The sequence below is a fragment of the Pan paniscus genome, chromosome 16 (assembly GCF_029289425.2).
Source record: "Pan paniscus chromosome 16, NHGRI_mPanPan1-v2.0_pri, whole genome shotgun sequence".
NCBI lineage: Eukaryota > Metazoa > Chordata > Mammalia > Primates > Hominidae > Pan > Pan paniscus.
This window is the reverse complement of record NC_073265.2, coordinates 20,462,621-20,479,974: the sequence shown is the minus strand read 5'-3', so window position 1 is coordinate 20,479,974 and position 17,354 is coordinate 20,462,621. Positions and strand designations below refer to the sequence as shown.

General features: G+C 41.9%; 1 protein-coding gene across 1 annotated transcript in view; it reads left to right on the top strand.

The window, feature by feature from the left end:
* OTUD7A (OTU deubiquitinase 7A) overlaps positions 1 to 17,354 on the top strand; it is a 388,370-nt gene that overhangs the window by 197,185 nt on the left and 173,831 nt on the right. Inside the window, exon 3 of the mRNA XM_034938456.4 lies at positions 16,072 to 16,166. The gene's annotated coding sequence lies outside the window, so the exon portion shown is untranslated. The remainder of the gene's footprint in view (positions 1 to 16,071; positions 16,167 to 17,354) is intronic.

Sequence of the window (17,354 nt, the reverse complement as noted above, 5' to 3'; positions counted from 1 at the left end):
GGAGCTTCTGGACTTAACGATAGTTCGACTTATTTCAACTTTAAGGTGGATTTATTGGAATATTAAATTCATTTTCAACTTAATGTATTTTCAACTTAAGATAAGTTTATTGGTGTATAACCCCATCATAAATTGAGCATCTGTAGTTTTTATGAACAGTCTGTAACCTTTTTGGGATCATAAGCCCATGACTGTAATGACAGCTGTACACTTGCTGTCATAGGAGGAACCCTGGAAGAATTCTATATGCCATTGATGAGTATATCATTTCAGTGCACACAGGAGAAGACTTCAGTAGGTCCTACACTTACTGCTATTCCCAAATATGTAAATTTTAGAAGATACTTTTCTTCCATCTTTCCATACTGGGAGAAAACTATGAAAAGGTACAACTGAGTGAGTGTCAACTAAGGAAATGTTTTGCTTCCAATCATGCATCTATGCACATAATATATTTCAAAGGCACCAGATGTTTTGACCTGACACCTTTTGAAGACACCCCGTTCCATTGTAAAGGGATGGTATTGTGTGATGGAATAATGGTGACTTTTGGATCAAAGTGAGTCTATATGGGAATCCTTACTCTGCCACTGGGCACTCTGGGCTTTAGTAAAATGGAACTAAACCACTGTCCCTGTGGAATTGTTGCCTGTATGAGAGTTAACTCACCCTTAAAGCAGTAAGCACGATCAATGTAATTGTGGGCACTCAGCAAGTAACATTTATTTTCCTTAGTGAGATAGATAGGGGATTTAGGCCCATGGGAAGAATCTTTTTAACTGCATTCAAATAAATTTGAAAACCAAGTTAAGATGGATAAATCTCTAGGAAAATATGACCTAACAAAATTAAACCATATAGAGATAGAAAGACTGGGCAGAGCAATTTCCACAGGAAAAAATTAGAGGAAGGTGTAAAAGAGCTCCCTGAAAAAGAAGGACCAGGAAGATTGATTTGTGGGTCAAATCTACCAACCTTCAGATATCGAATGGCCCTGGTGCTACTTAGGTTAATCCAGAGCATTGAAAATAAAGTGAAACTTTCAATTTTGTTTTATGTATATAATATTAACTATAAAGCCTGACAACGATTACACATAAAAGTAAAAACCATAGCTCAATCTAGTTTATTAATATTAATTTAAGAATTTTACAGAAAACCAAATGCCATGTGTTCTTACTTAAAAGTGGGAGCTAAGCATTAAGTACACATGGACTCAAAGAAAGGAACAACAGACTTCGGGACCTACTTGAGGATGGAGGGTGGGAAGAGGATGAGGATAAAAATACTACCTAGCAGGTCCTATGCTTATTACCTGGGTGGCAAAATAATCTCTACACCAAACCCCCATGACATGCAGTTTACGTATATAACAAACCTGTGCATGTCCCCCGAGCCTAAAGTAAAAGTTAGAAAAAAATAAACAAGTATTATGGGAATCATTTAAAAAAGAGTTTTAAATAAAAATTAGCAAAACCAAATCAAAAAGCACATAAAAAGAAACATCAATGAATGATTAAAGGAGATTTATTCCAGAAACATGAGTTAGGTTCAGTATTAGGAAGCACATTAATATAATTCATCATATTAGTAGATTTTATGAAAAAAATAGTATGAAAGTCAACATCTATCCATAATAAAACCACTCAGTAGAAGAGGTTCATGTATACCTTTTAAACGTGTGTGTCACTACCCAACTTCAAACTATACTACAAGGCTACAGAAACCAAAACAGCATGGTACTGCTACAAAAAACAGACACATAGACCAATGGAACAGAATAGAGATCTTGGAAATAAGACCACACATCTGCAACCATCTGATTTTTGACAAAAACAAGCAATGGGGAAAGGATTCCTTATTTAATAAATGGTGCTGGGAAAACTGGCTAGCCATATGCAGAAAATTGAAACTGGATCCCTTCCTTACACCTTATACAAAAATTAACTCAAGATGGATTAAAGATTTAAATGTAAAACCCAAAACTATAAAAACCCTAGAAGAAAATCTAGGCAATGCCATCTAGGACGTAGGCATGGGCAAAGATTTCATGACAAAAACATCAAAAGCAATTGCAATAAAAGCAAAGATTGGGATCTAATTAAACTAAAGAGCTTCTGCACAGCAAAGGAAGCTGTTATCAGGTGAACAGACAGCCTACAGAATGGGAGAAGATTTTTTTTTTTTTTTGAGACGGAGTCTCGCTTTGTCCCCGAGGCTGGAGTGCAGTGGCGCGATCTCGGCTCACTGCAAGCTCCGCCTCCCGGGTTCATGCCATTCTCCTGTCTCAGCCTCCCAAGTAGCTGGGACTACAGGCGCCCGCCACCAAGCCCGGCTAATTTTTGTTTTGTATTTTTAGTAGAGACGGGGTTTCACCTTGTTAGCCAGGATGGTCTTGATCTCCTGACCTCGTGATCCGCCCGCTTCGGCCTCCCAAAGTGCTGGGATTACAGGCGTGAGCCACCGCGCCCGGCCGGGAGAAGATTTTTATAATCTATCCATCTGATAAAGGTCTAATATCCAGAATCTACAAGGAACAAATTTACAAGAAAGAAACAAACCCATTAAAAAGTGGGCAAAGGATATGAACAGACACTTCTCAAAAGAAGACATTTAGGTGGCTAACAAACATGAAATAGAGCTCAACATCACTGGTCATTACAGAAATGCAAAGCAAAACTGCAATGAGATACCATCTCGCGCTAGTCAGAATGACAATTATTAAAAAGCCAAGAAACAACAGATGCTGGTGAAGCTGTGGAGAAATAAGAATGCATTTACACTGTTAGTGGGAATGTAAATTAGTTCAACCATTGTGGAAAACAGTGTGGCGATTCCTCAAAGACCTAGAACCAGAAATAACATTTGACCCGGCAATCCCATTACTATATATACCCAAAGGAATATAAATCATTCTGTTATAAAGATATATGCATGTGTGTGTTCATTTCAGCAGTATTCACAATAGCAAAGACATGGAATCAACCCAAATGCCCATCAGTGATAGACTGGATAAAGAAAATATGGGATCTTCATGGCTCTGACTCGGACGCAGCAGCATTCCGAGGCTTGCATGGTGAATTTTTAGCTCCAGATCGACTGCAAGAACAAACCAGCAATCCTGAGAGGACCCACAGACCCTCTGAAGGAAGCAGACTGCTCCTGCAGGACCCAGGAAACACCTCAAATACTGTGAGTGCCCCACCTGCGGAAGTGGAAAAGGGAGATCCTGTTCTCCCGAACACACACCCCCAATGGAGAAATTGAAGGTCTGTTTGCAGAAGTTTCCGACCTTAACTGGAGCTGAGTCAGTTTAAAGAACTGAGTGAAATACAGCGGTAGAGGAAGCAGTGGGAAAGGCCCTGGGAGCTCCCTGGGTCCCCAAGCAGGCCATTCCTGCCTGGCACCACAGGGATCCTTTGGGAGGGAAGCCAGAGGAGGGGGGAAAAACACCACAGGGAGAAGGAAGTCTCCAGCTGAACTTTGTAACAATTTGAACTGGGTGAGAAGCCTCTTTGCCAGAACTCAGGGGAGGGTGCGAATCTGTCCTGCAGACTCTCCACAGGCGGGGATAGAACCAAGCCCTTTTCTTTCCAGCTGGGAAGCAGGTAACCTGGGGCAAGTTCTCAGCTCTGCTCACCCACTGCCTGGAAACAGACTTGGGGCTGTTAGGGGAGGCACAGTGGGAGAAGACCGGCCCTTCGGACTGCATGGGAGCTGGGTGAGGCCTGCGACTGCCGGCTTTCCCTCACTTCCCTGACAGCCTGCATGACTCAGCAGAGGCAACCATAATCCTCGTAGGTACACAACTCCATTGACCTGGGAACCTCATCCCCCATCCCCCACAGCAGCCTCAGCAAGACGCACCCAAGGACAGTCTGAACTAAGACATACCCAACCCTGCCCCCACCTGATGGGCCTTCCCTATCCACCCTGGTAGCTGAAGACAAATGGCATGTAATCTTGGGAGTTCTAGGGCCCCACCCACCACTGGTTCTTCTCCATGCTACCACAGCTGATGCTCCCTGGAAAGTGCCACCTCCTGGCAGGTGGCCAACCAGCACAAAAATAGGATATTAAACCACCAAAGCTAACAATCCTTGCAGAGTCCATTTGACCCCACCACCAGCTCCAGGAGAACAGGTGCTGGTGTCCACAGCTAAGACACCCATAGATGGTTTACATCACAGGACTCTGTACAGACAATACCCAGTACCAGTCTGGAGCCAGGTAGACTTGCTGGGTGGCTAGACCCAGAAGAGAGAGAGCAGTCGCTGCAGTTTGGCTGGCAGGAAGCCACAGTTATAGGAAAAGCAGGAGAGTACTGCAACAATGGAACACGCCATGAGACAAAAGAATCTGAACAACAGCCTGCAGCCCTAGACCTTCCCTCTGACAGAGCTTACCCAAATGAGAAGAAACCAGAAAACCAACCCTGCTAAGATGACCAAACAAGGCTCTTTAACACCCCCCCAAAAATCACACTAGTTCACCAGCAATGGATCCAAACCAAGAAGAAATCCCTGATTTACCTGAAAAATAATTCAGAAGGTTAGTTATTAAGCTAATCAGGGAGGCACCAGAGAAAGGCAAAGCCCGATGTGAGGAAATCCAAAAAACAATAAAAGAAGGGAAGGGAGAAATATTCAAGGAAATAGAGAGCTTAAAGAAAAAACTATCAAAACTTCAGGAAACACTGGACACACTTATAGAAATGCAAAATGCTTTGGAAAATCTCAGCAATAGAATTGAACAAGTATAAGAAAGAAATTCAGAGCTCGAAGACAAAGTCTTTGAATTAACCCAATCCAACAAAGACAAAGAAAAAAGAATAAGAAAATATGAACAAAGCCTCCAAGAAGGCTGGGACTATGTTAAACAACCAAACCTAAGAATAATCAGTGTTCCTGAGGAATAAGAGATTTCTAAAAGCTTGGAAAAATATATTTGGGGGGAATAATGGAGGAAAACTTCCCTGGCCTTGCCAGAGACCTAGTCATTCAAATACAAGAAGCACAAAGAACACCTGGGAAATTCATCTCAAAAAGATCATCACTTAGGCACATTGTCATCAGATTATCTAAAGTTCAGATGAAGGAAAGAATCTTAAGAGCTGTGAGACAGAAGCACCAGGTAACCTATAAAGGAAAACCTGTCAGACTAACAGCAGATTTCTCAGCAGAAACCCTACAAGCTAGAAGGGATTGGGGCCCTATCTTCAGTATCCTCAAATGAAACCATTTTCAGCTAAGAATTTTGTATGCAGCAAAACTAAGCATCATATATGATAGAAAGATACAGCCTTTCAGAAAATACAGAGAGAATTGACCACTACCAAGCCACCACTAGAAGAACTGCTAAAAGGAGCTCTAAATCTTGAAACAAATCCTAGAAACATATCAAAACAAAACTTTGTAAAGCATAAATCACACAGGACCTATAAAACAAAAATACAAGTTAAAAAGCAAAAACAAAAAATGAAAAAACCAAGGTACACAGGCAACAAATAGCACAATGAATGCAATGGTACCTCACATCTCAATAATAACATTGAATGTAAATGGCCCAAATGCTCCACTTAAAATATACAGAACTGCAAAATAAATAAGAACTCACCAATGAACTATCTGCTGCCTTCAGGAGACTCACCTAACACATAAGGACTCACGTAAACTTAAAGTAAAGGGGTGGAAAAAGGCATTTCATGCAAATGGACACCAAAAGCAAGCAGCAGTAGCTATTCTTATATCAGGCAAAACAAACTTTAAAGCAACAGCAGTTAAAAGAGACACAGAGGGACCATTATATAATGGTAAAAGGCCTTGTCCAACAGGAAAATATCACAATCCTAAACATACATGCACCTAACACTGGAGCTCCCAAGTTTATACAACAATTACTAATAGACCTAAGAAATGAGATAGACAGCAACACAATAATAGTGGGGGACTTCAGTACTCCACTGACAGCACTAGACAGGTCATCAAGATAGAAAGTCAAAGAAACAATGGATTTAAACTATACCTTGGAACAAATGGACTTAACAGATATGTACAGAACATTTCATCCAACAACCACGGAATACACATTCTATTCAACAGCACATGGAAGTTTCTCCAAGATAGACCATATGATAGGCCTCAAAATGAGCCTCAGTAAATATAAGAAAATTAAAGTATATCAAGCACTCTCTCAGACCACAGTGGAGTCAAACTGGAAATCAATTCCAAAAGGAACCTTCAAAACCATGCAAATACATGGGAATTAAATAACCTGTTCCTGAATGATCATTGGGTCAAAAATGTAATCACGATGGAAATTTAAAAATTATTCAAACTCAATGACAATAATGACACAACCTATCAAACCTCTGGGATACAGCAAAGGGGATACTAGGAGGAAAGTTCATAGCCCTAAACACCTATCAAAAAGACTGAAAGGGCAGAAACTGACATTCTAAAGTCACACCTCAAGGAACTAGAGAAACAAGAACAAACCAAACCCAAACCCAGCAGAAGAAAGGAAATAACCAAGATCAGAGCAGAACTAAATGAAATTGAAACAAAAAAATTACAAAAGATAAATGAAACAAAAGCTGATTTTTTGAAAAAATAAATAAAATTCAAGACCACTGCAAGATTAACTAAGAAAAGAAGAGAGAAAATCTAATTAACCTCATTAAGAAACAAACGGGAGATATTACACCACAGAAATACAAAAGATGTGACACCACAGAAATACAAAGGATTATTCAAGGCTACTATGAACACCTTTACACACATAAACTAGAAAACCTAGAAGACATGGATAAATTCCTGGAAAAATACAATCCTCCTAGCTTAAATCAGGAAGAATTAGATACCCTGAACAGACCAATAACAAGCAGTGTGATTGAAATCTTAATTTAAAAATTACCAACAAAAGAAGTCCAGGACCAGATGGATTCACAGCAGAATTCGACGCTATTCCACAAGACAGAGAAAGAAGAAAGCCTCCCTAATTCATTCTATGAAGCTAGCCTCACCCTAATACCAAAACCAGGAAAGGACATAACCAAAAAAGAAAACTACAGACTGATATCCTTGCTGAACATAGATGCTAAAATCCTTAACAAAATACTGGCTAACAGAATCCAACAACATATCAAAAAAAAAATCCACCATGATCAAGTGGGTTTCATACCAGGGATGAAGGGTTGATTTCACATACGCAAGTCAATAAACGCAATGTACCACACAAATAGAATTTGGAACAAAAATCACGTGATCGTCTCAATAGATGCAGAAAAAGCATTCAACAAAATCCAGCATCGCTTTATGATTAAAACTCTCAGCAAAACCGGCATACAAGGGACATACCTCAATGTAATAAAAGCCATCTGTGACAAACCCATAGCCAACATAATACTGAATGGGAAAAGTTGAAACCTTCCCTCTGAGAACTGGAACAAGACAAGGATGCCCACTCTCACCACTCCTCTTCAACATAGTACTTGAAGTCCTAGCCAGAGCAATCAGACGACAGAAATAAAGGGCATCCACATCAGTGAAGAGGCAGTCATACTATCACTGTTTGCTGATAATATGATTGTTTACCTTGAAAACCCTAAAGACTCCTCCAGAAAGCTCCTAGAACTGATGAAAGAATTCAGCAAAGTTTCTGGATACAAGATTACTGTACACAAATTGGTAGCTCTTCTATACACCAGGAGAGACCAAGCGGAGAATCAAATCAATAACTCAACCGTTTTTATAACAGCTGCAAAAATAAAACCAAATACTTAGGAATATACCTAACCAAGGAGATGAAAGACCTCTACAAGGAAAACTACAGAACACTGGTGAAAGAAATCATAGATGACACAAACAATTGGGAACACATCCCATGCTCATGGATGGGTAGAATCAATATTGAGAAAATGACCATACTGCCAAAAGCAATCTACAAATTCAGTGCAATCCCCATCAAAATACTGCCATCATTCTTCACAGAATTAGAAACAGCAATTCTAAAATTCATATGGAACCAAAAAAAGAGCCTGCATAGCCAAAGTCAGACTAAGCAAAAAGAACAAATTTGGAGGCATCACACTACCTGATTTCAAACTATACTATAAGGCCGTAGTCACCAAAACAGCATGGTACTGGTATAAAAATAGGCACATAGAGCAATGGAAAACAATAGAGAACCCAGAAATACACCCAAATACTTACAGCCAACTGATCTTTGACAAAGCAAACAAAAACATAAAGTAGGGAAAGGATGCCCTTTTGAACAAACGATGCTGGGATAATTGGCTGGCCACATGTAGGAGAATGGAGCAGGATCCTCATCTCTCACTTTATACAAAAATCAACTCAAGAGAGATTAATGACTTATATCTAAGACCTGAAACTATAAAAGTTCTAGAAGATAACATTGGAAAACCCCTTGTAGACATTGGCTTAGGCAAGGATTTCACGAGCAAGAACCCAAAAGCAAATGCAATAAAAACAAAGATAAATAGCTGGGACTTAATTAAACTAAAGAGCTTTTGCATGGTAAAAGGAACAGCCAGCAGAGTAAACAGATACCCCACAGAGTGGGAGAAAATCTTCACAATCTATACATCTGACAAAGGACTAATATCCAGAATCTACCACAAACTCAAATCAGTAAGAAAAAAAAATCCCATCAAGAAGTGGGCTAAGGATATGAATAGACAATTCTCAAAAGAAGATATACAAATGGCCAACAAACATGAAAAAATGCTCAACATCTCTAATGGTCAGGGAAATGGAAATCAAAACCACAATGTAATACCACCTTACTCCTGCCAGAATGGCCGTAATAAAAAAAAAAATCAACAAACAGTAGATGTTGGCATGGATGTGGTGAACAGGGAGCACTTCTACACTGCTGGTGGGAATGTAAACTAGTGCAGCCACTATGGAAAACAGTGTGGAGACTCCTTAAAGAACTAAAAGTAGAGCTACCATTTGATCCAGCAATCCCACTACTTGGTATCTACCCAGAGGAAAAGAAATCATTATACGAAGAAGATACTTGCACACGCATGTTTGTAGCAGCACAATTCACAATTGCAAAATCATGGAACCAACCCAAATGCCATCAATCAATGAGTGGATAAAGAAACGATAGTATATTTATACAATGGAATACTAGTTGGCCATAAAAAGAAATGAATTAACATCATTTGCAGTGACCTGGATGAGATTGGAGACTATTATTCTAAGTGAAGTAACTCAGGAATGAGATCGTACGCTCTCACTGATATGTGGGAGCTAAGCTATGAGGATGCAAAGGCATAAGAATGATACAATGGACTTTGGGGACTTGGGGGGAAGGATGGGAGGGGAGCAAAGGATAAAAGACTGCAAATAGGGTTCTGTGTGTACTGCTCAGGTGATGGGTGCACCAAAATCTCAAAAATCGCAACTAAAGAAATTATGTAACCAAACACCACCTGTACCCCAATAACTTATGGAAAAAGAAAATTTTTTTAAAGAAAATGTGGTACATATACATCATGGAATACTATGCAGCCATAAAAAGGAAACAGATCATGTCCTTTGCAGGGACATGGTTGGAACTGAAAGCCATTATCCTCAGCAAACTAACACAGGAACAGAAAACCAAACACCACATGTTCTCACTTATAAGTGAGAGTGAACAATGAGAACACATGGACACAGGGAGGGGAACAACACACCCTGGGGCCTGTCGGGGGGATGTGGGGGATGGTGAGCATCAGGATAAATAATGCGTGCAGGGCTTAATACCCAGGTGATGGGTTGATAGGTACAACAAACCACCATGGCACACGTTTACCTATGTAACAAACCTGCACATCCTGCACATGTATCCTGGAACTTTAAATTAAATTTTTAAAAACTTGTGTGTGTGTGTGTGTGTGTGTGTACGTGTGTGTGTGTGTGTGTGTGTGTGTAGCCCAAGACCCCACACCCAGCATCTTTTTCAGTGTGGAAACACCAAAGTTATTCCCACTAAAGTTAGGAGCAAACCAAAGATGCCCATAACATCTCATAGTATGTAATATTATATTGAATGCATTAATCAAGGAAATCGGACAGGATTTGGCAATAGAGAGATACTCCATCTCAAAAAAAAGAGTTAACACAAACTATATTTGCATTTGATATGATTGTGTATCTGGAAAACTAAAAAAAACTGGAAATTTGCTATAAATTGTAAGAACTTAGTAAAATAGCAAGATATAAATTTAGCACACAGAAATCAATAGCTTTGATTTGAGCAGGATAAATTGAAAGAGTAACTGTGTAATATGCTATCATTCCTGATTTTATTAGGAACTAGGATTTGGTGTGGGAAGGAGGTTCATCTGTAAAAGAGATTAGGTTAAGTAAAAACTCCTAAGTCTTCAATTTGAATTGGAAATATTAGAATGAACTCAAAATTTGTTTTTAAAACAAACATATTTCTTAGCTGTCCAAGAAGTCCTGTAAATGATGACTAAACCACTAGTTATGGGTACACCAAGCATTCAGATTGTGGTCTTGAAAAACCATTCTCAATAAAAAAGACTCATAGTTCTTTGGAGAAATGTTGAATTCTAGATCCGGAACAGTAAATGTAGAAAAGGGACCTGAAACATTTTGTCACACAAGATATGTAGAAAAGACTCTATCAGCTACACTAGTGTCAAGGGAACTTGATTCAGGACTTAAGCATCAATAAAGACAACAACTGCTCTATATTGGATAGATTGAAATGCATAAAATATGTTTAAATCGACGAATGCAAAATATTTCAAAAAAAGAAGTAACAAATTGATCCCGTGGAAGGAAGCTAGTGAACCAACTTGTCCAAGTAAAATGATGAATTAAAAGGTCATAAATAAAGCATCTATCTTGCCTTTTCTATTAGATGTCTACCACTGGGTGACCAAATAGTAGATTAGTAGAAGTTTCCCTTTAAGAATTCCAGCTAATAAATAAAGAATGAATAAAAGAATTATGCTGCCAGTATACGCAACCCCTCTTGAATTGCTGAGTCTAGGCAATAATCATCAGTGGCTGCTACCATCACAGGCAGAGACAGATACTCAGTGCCAACTGATGGAAGAAGACAGCACCAAAATGTGCCCCAAATTGAATCTGAATCTGATCGAGTCTTATATCCCAGTGCTGATTTACATGAAATAGAGAGGACAGAGGAGCATGTGACATGGCACCATACGAGCAATCAGTAAAAGCCAGATGATAGAAAACTCTAGAGAAAAATATATATATAAGATTTTTCAACAAACAGAGGAAAAAAGACGGAGGCAAAATCTGTAGATTAAAAAAGACATATCAACCAATTACAATAAGAGATCTTACTTGAATTCTGATTCAAACAAACTGAAAAAGTAAATATGTGAACTTACAACATTTGATATCATTGGAAATTTGCACACTGGATATTGCACTGAAGAATTTTTGTTATTTTTAGGTGGGATTATGGTACTGTGGTTATGTTTTAAAGAGTCTTAGAGAGAGATGGAAGTAGTTGTGGATGAAATAACGTGTTATCTGGAATTTGCTTCAAAGTTATGTGAGCAGGAGAAGGGTTGGAGATAGAGAAGAAGCATGGTTGGCTAAGAATTGATGATTGTCATGCCTGAGGGATGGGTACATTGGCTTTAATATCCTTTTCTGTCTACTTTTATACATATTTAAATTTTTATTAGAAAAATATTTTTAAAATATATACCATCAGGTAATTCTGTGTTCTCCTTGTTAGCCTAAAAATCTAAGCTCAAGAGTAGAGAGACTGGAATGTTGAGGTGCCATTTACAATTTCTAGTGCCCCACTTTCTCCTGTCAGTTAAACTACTGTTTAACTCGTATTAAGAACCATTGAAGAATTTGATATGTCATTGATGAGTATATCATTTCAATGCATATAAGACAAAACCCCAGTAGATCCTACACTTACTGCTATTCCCAAAGTTATACATTTTAGGAGAGACTTTTCTTCCATCTTTCCATACTAGGAGAAAATTATGAAAAAGTACAATAAGTGAGTGTCAGCTAAGGAATTGTTTTGCTTCCAATCATGCATCTATGCACATATTTTATTTTAAAGGCACCAGATGCTCTGAGAGCTGGCACAAGGCCCAGTCATGGCCCCTGAACAGAAGGCATGTCTCCTTCCCATTGGGCCCATTGGGTGTCCAGCCCGCGGCACCTGCTGGACAAGTGAAATGGGCTCAAAGCCCACACATGTGCCTTCTCCGAGCCTCAGGTACAAGTGGTGGGTCCCAGCACTGCCCACTGTTGCTGCTGGAGCCTTCCTCAGTTCCTACAAGACAATGTGTTTGAGAATATCAGCTTCAACAAGGGGAAAACTAAAGAGTGAAATGATCCTGCAACAATGCGAAGAACTTCAATGTACCCCACAGACATTCCTATAGCCACTTTTGTTTGATTTTCACACAGCCCTATCTGTCGCTGTCTGGCCAAACCTCTCTTCTTATTCCTCAGTAAGAAGCACCTCCCCTCTCCTCACCCAGGGCTTTTTACATTGAATTTCCTGGAGAACTTGCTTCATCACAGTCCAAATTACTCTTAGACTCATCTTTATCTCTAGCTGGTGTTGTGGAGGTTATGTAAGTAATATACGTGGCCAAGCTTTGGAAATGAGAATGTGCTCTACGCATATGAATGTTTGGCAGAACCAACCTTCCCAGAACTCATGCCCCCGCCCTGAAAGACACTGGGCTTTCTTAATTTTCATCTGAACCGTGAAGATGCTCTGGAAGATGTGTTTCCCTAATGTGGCATCCACAGAAGCCTTTTTCCCCTAGTGCACCACGCTTGCCCAAGGTCACAGTGGCGTCTGGCAAGGGATGGGTCACGCAGGCTCTTGGAATGTTGACCTCTGAGTTGAGACATCCAATTCATTTCACCACGGGAACCCAGGCATCTGATCTTCTCACCAGGGTGGGCTTCCTCGCCAGGCCGGACAAGATGAACGCATGCCTGACCTTTTTTCATGTTTAACCATTCACCCCCTTAACAGGGATGTATAAATGTATGGGTAGTCAAGGGTGGATTCTCAATACCAGAACAGCACATTTGCCTATTGTTTTAATCTATGTCAATGGTAATAATAGTAATAGTGCATGTTCTTTCAGTGTCATCTCACTGTATCCTTACTGCAATTCTAAGAGGCAGGGTTGTTCTCACCCTCATTGCTCAGATGTGACAACCAAGGCTTCAAGAAATGAAGTAGCCTTTCCAGGGTTGCAGGGGCTTTGCACCCAGCCAGGCCATCAGCTCCCAAGCCTGTGCGCGACCCCAGATCTGTTCATCCACCCCTCTGTTCCCTTATCCCTGTGTTCAGTGTGCTGTATCATCAAACAGACCTGATGAGGGTGAGCTCCCACTCCCCACTCACTTGCGTGCCCCTTCCCGTGGCCCTCGCTGGCCCTCTCTGAGGTCAGTCTCTCTGGCTGTGATGGGTGTTCACTGGGCTGCCTCCCAACCACCTGCCTCCCAGGCAGCAGCTTTGAGCTCATGCCAGGGCCTGGCAGCCCTGCAGAGCCAGGGGCAAAGGAAAAATGGTCATGCCAACCTTGCCTTCATTTAAAAGGCTGATATTTTGTTCCTCAAAGATATTTTTGCAAATATAGCACTAAAATGTTGTTTATGTCGATTCCTGAGTGTTTTTGCACCCCCTTAGATTCTGCAGCAGTGGCAGGTGCCTCCTCGCCTCACCTTAGAGTTGGCCCTGCTGTGTGCCAGGCACTGTGGGCAGGACGATAGAAAGGAGGATGAAGTGGATCCCAGCTCTCAGGCAGCTGGCCCTCTGTTGAAAGAGATGTTAAAAGCATTCACTACCCTGTTTGCTGTCCTGAGAGTGAAGAGTAACCTCCAGGCACTCATTCACCCATAGTCTTCCTGTACCTGTCCCCAGGGATCAGACCACAAGCCTCTGCCATCATCTCCCAGTCTCATTCTCCATCCACCCGTTTTATTGCCTTCCAGTGTCAAGTTATAACATCTACAAATATAATGCAGCAGTGTTTTATTTGAGCTTCATTGAAACAGAAGTTTTATTTTATTTTATTTATTTATTTATTTATTCATTCATTCATTCATTCATTCATTCATTCATGCCCAGGCTGGAGTGCAATGGCATGATCTCAGCTCACTGTAACCTCCACCTCTCAGGTTCAAGCAATTCTCCTGCCTCAGCCTCCCAAGTAGCTGGGGATTACAGGTGCCTGCCAGCACACCTGGCTTTTTTTTTTTTTAAATTAGTAGAGACGGGGTTTCACCATGTTGGCCAGGCTGCCCTTGAACTCCAGACCTCAGGTGATCTATGAGCCTCGGCCTCCCAAAGTGCTGGGATTACAAGTGTGAGCCACCGCACCTGGCCAAAACAGAAGTTAATGAAAAATGGATCCTGAGGTAGTTTGGTCTTTATCCTGCTACACCTCTGTCTTGCAATTTTACTCTCTCTGGTTGGACCAGTTCCTCCACTAAGTGTCTTCCAAATCCAGCAGTTGGTCTCTGAGACCTGTATGTGTGTGTCTGTCCCTTTCTGCTTACTGGGGAGATCCTGGGAAGGCTCAGGGGGCTCATAGTTCCCACACAGTCCCTGCAGTCATGGCCTGAACAGATTAGCAGCTCCGTGAAGGTTGCTTAAGTAATCAATGAACACTGCAACCTCGGATACGGGAGAGAAGACGGAATTGAAGGCAGGAGCCCCCACCAGTTTAACCCTCTGTGATTCCAAGCCAAGGCACTAGAGGTAGGCCCCTTATTCCTGCCTTCAGCAAGCTGGTGGCAGCAGTTTTCTTGCTCAGTGGAGACCTGGGAAGGCAAGGGTGGTCTCAGGGTCCCTGTTGAGAGTTCATTCATTGGCTCACAATTAATGTATATTGAGCATGTACTATGGGCCAGTACATTTTGTGCATGAATTCCTTAAAATTTCATAATAACTGTGAGATACAATTATTATTATAATTGTGTTGATGAGGAAACTGAGGCACAGAGAGGTGATATAACATGCCCAAGGTCACACAAAGTGGTGGAACCATTTTGGCCCCAGAGACTGATTCCAGGGCCAACCCTCTGTCCCCACACGGCACTGCCCCTCCTAAGGCAGTCACCGTGCATTGATGGGACACATTACTGTCCCTGGGGTGGCTGATGAGACCTTCAGAGACGTTCTGTCCAAGGGCTAGGATGCACTGAGGAGAACAGGAATGCAGGGCCAGGGCACGGCCACCCAGAGCCTCATGCTGTTCAAAGCGGCTGAGTGAGTGCTTTAGACCACACAAGGCAGGTCGAGAGGCACAGTGCATGCTTGGGAGGATGGCACGGGGCAGTGGGTGAGGATGGCCCAGGTGGCGGGGGTCAAATGTCCCCATCAGCCCAGTCCCTCCCATATCATCATGGGACATGAATGTGAGGGTGTGGTGATGGTGGCAGTGTGAGGTTTAAGAAATACATCTGGAAAGCCGGGTGTGGTGGCTCAAGCCTGCAATCCCAGCACTCTGGGAGGCTGAGGTGAGCGGATCACAGGGTCAGGAGATCGAGACCATCCTAGCTAACATGGTGAAACCCTGTCTCTACTAAAAATACAAAAAAAAAATTAGCTGGGCATGGTGGTGGGTGCCTGTACTCCCAGCTACTTGGGAGGCTGAGGCAAGGAGAATGGGATGAACCCGGGAGGCAGAGCTTCCAGTGAGCCGAGATCGCGCCACTGCACTCCAGCCTGGGCGACAGAGCAAGACTCTGTCTCAAAAAGAAAAAGAAAAAGAAAAAAACAGCTCTGTGCTGTGCAAGTAATCCTCACTGAAATAGATGTGCTTGCTAAAACGAGGAAAGCTGAGACAGCCCCTGGCCAGGCCCGGGCATGGGAGATGGTGGTCAGCTGGCAAGCGGGGACCTGTAGGGCCCAGGAAGACAGAGTACATGCCTCAGGCAATTGGCCAAGGCCAAGATCCAGCCTCCTGTGACAAAAAGCCAAGCCTTCGGCCTCAGTCTGAGGGTAAGGAGATCACATGCTCTTGTTCTCTGATCTGTCCCCCAGGTGGCAGTGACGAAAGAAGAGACTCTCCCGGCCGAGGCCCCAGTGCATGGAGAGAAGGAAGAAATCAATTTCCTGATTGGTACCATATACATCAGGTCAAATAATTTTCTTATTTTCTAGCCACATCAACTAAAAATTATACCCAATAGGAGCTGTGTGCAAGATGGGGTGGTCACAGTGAATGTCCCTGAGGGTACAGACCTCCCTGCCTGAGACCCTCAGTCCTCAGGGTCTTGCACGTTAGGTGAGCTCATTTCCTGCATTCCTACAGAAAATCAGGAGGGCTCAGAGAGGTGAAGCCCATGTCACAGCTGGACAGGGGCAGGGCCAGGGTGAAATCAGGCTATGTGCCTGGCTCTAAAGCATGGGTCACTAACACGGGACCTACTCCACCAAGCAGCACCCATCCCAGTGGGTTACTGTGAGAGAAAGAACAGAGGACAGTCATCAATAGCATGGGATTCAAACTCACCCCACAGTATGTAAAATTAATTACATACTTCCTAGCATACAATTTTCCATTGCCTGTAATGGGGTCTGCAAGCTTTTTCCATAAAGTTCCAGGAAGTACATCTTTTCAATTTTGTGGACCTTAAGGGTCTCTATTTTAACTACTCAACTCAGCCAGGTGCAAAAGCAGCCACAGACGCTATGCAAATGAGTGGGTATGGCTGTGTTCCCATAAAACTTCATTTACAAAAATGGGTGGCAGACCACATGTGGCCCATGGTCTATAACTTGCAGACGTCTTATCTACACAAACACAAGGATGCATTTGCACTCCACCGGCAAAGATTGAGCACCCACTGGGGCCCCAGCACCATTCACTAGTGTAAGTTACTCTCACTTGTAATGTCACAGTTGCTTTTCCCCAGCAATCAGCTGCTACAGTCAGCCTGGGTCAACCTGCTGCATATCCGTTGTATTTCTCTGGCTGGGATCATGCTGCCTGGGAAATCTGACATTCTTAAGAATGTTGTTAGATTGATGGCAGCTCTTAGAGGGATGGTAGATAGTTCAGTAGCCATCTTCAGCAAGTGTGGTATTTCCGTCAACTGTGGATTAACCTTGGCTATTAGTCTTTCCTAATAGCCAAGTAAGGGGTGAGAGCTGAGGTGGTAGGATGCCACACTGATAAAGGCATAATTGGAATAGAGTGGGTAACATTCATCACATTGTGGAAGTATTACAAGTCTCTACAATTCAGAAGAGGATTAGAAATCTAGCAACTCCAACTGAATTTTTCTAGGTATACTTAAGTGATTGAAATTTTAAAATAGTCT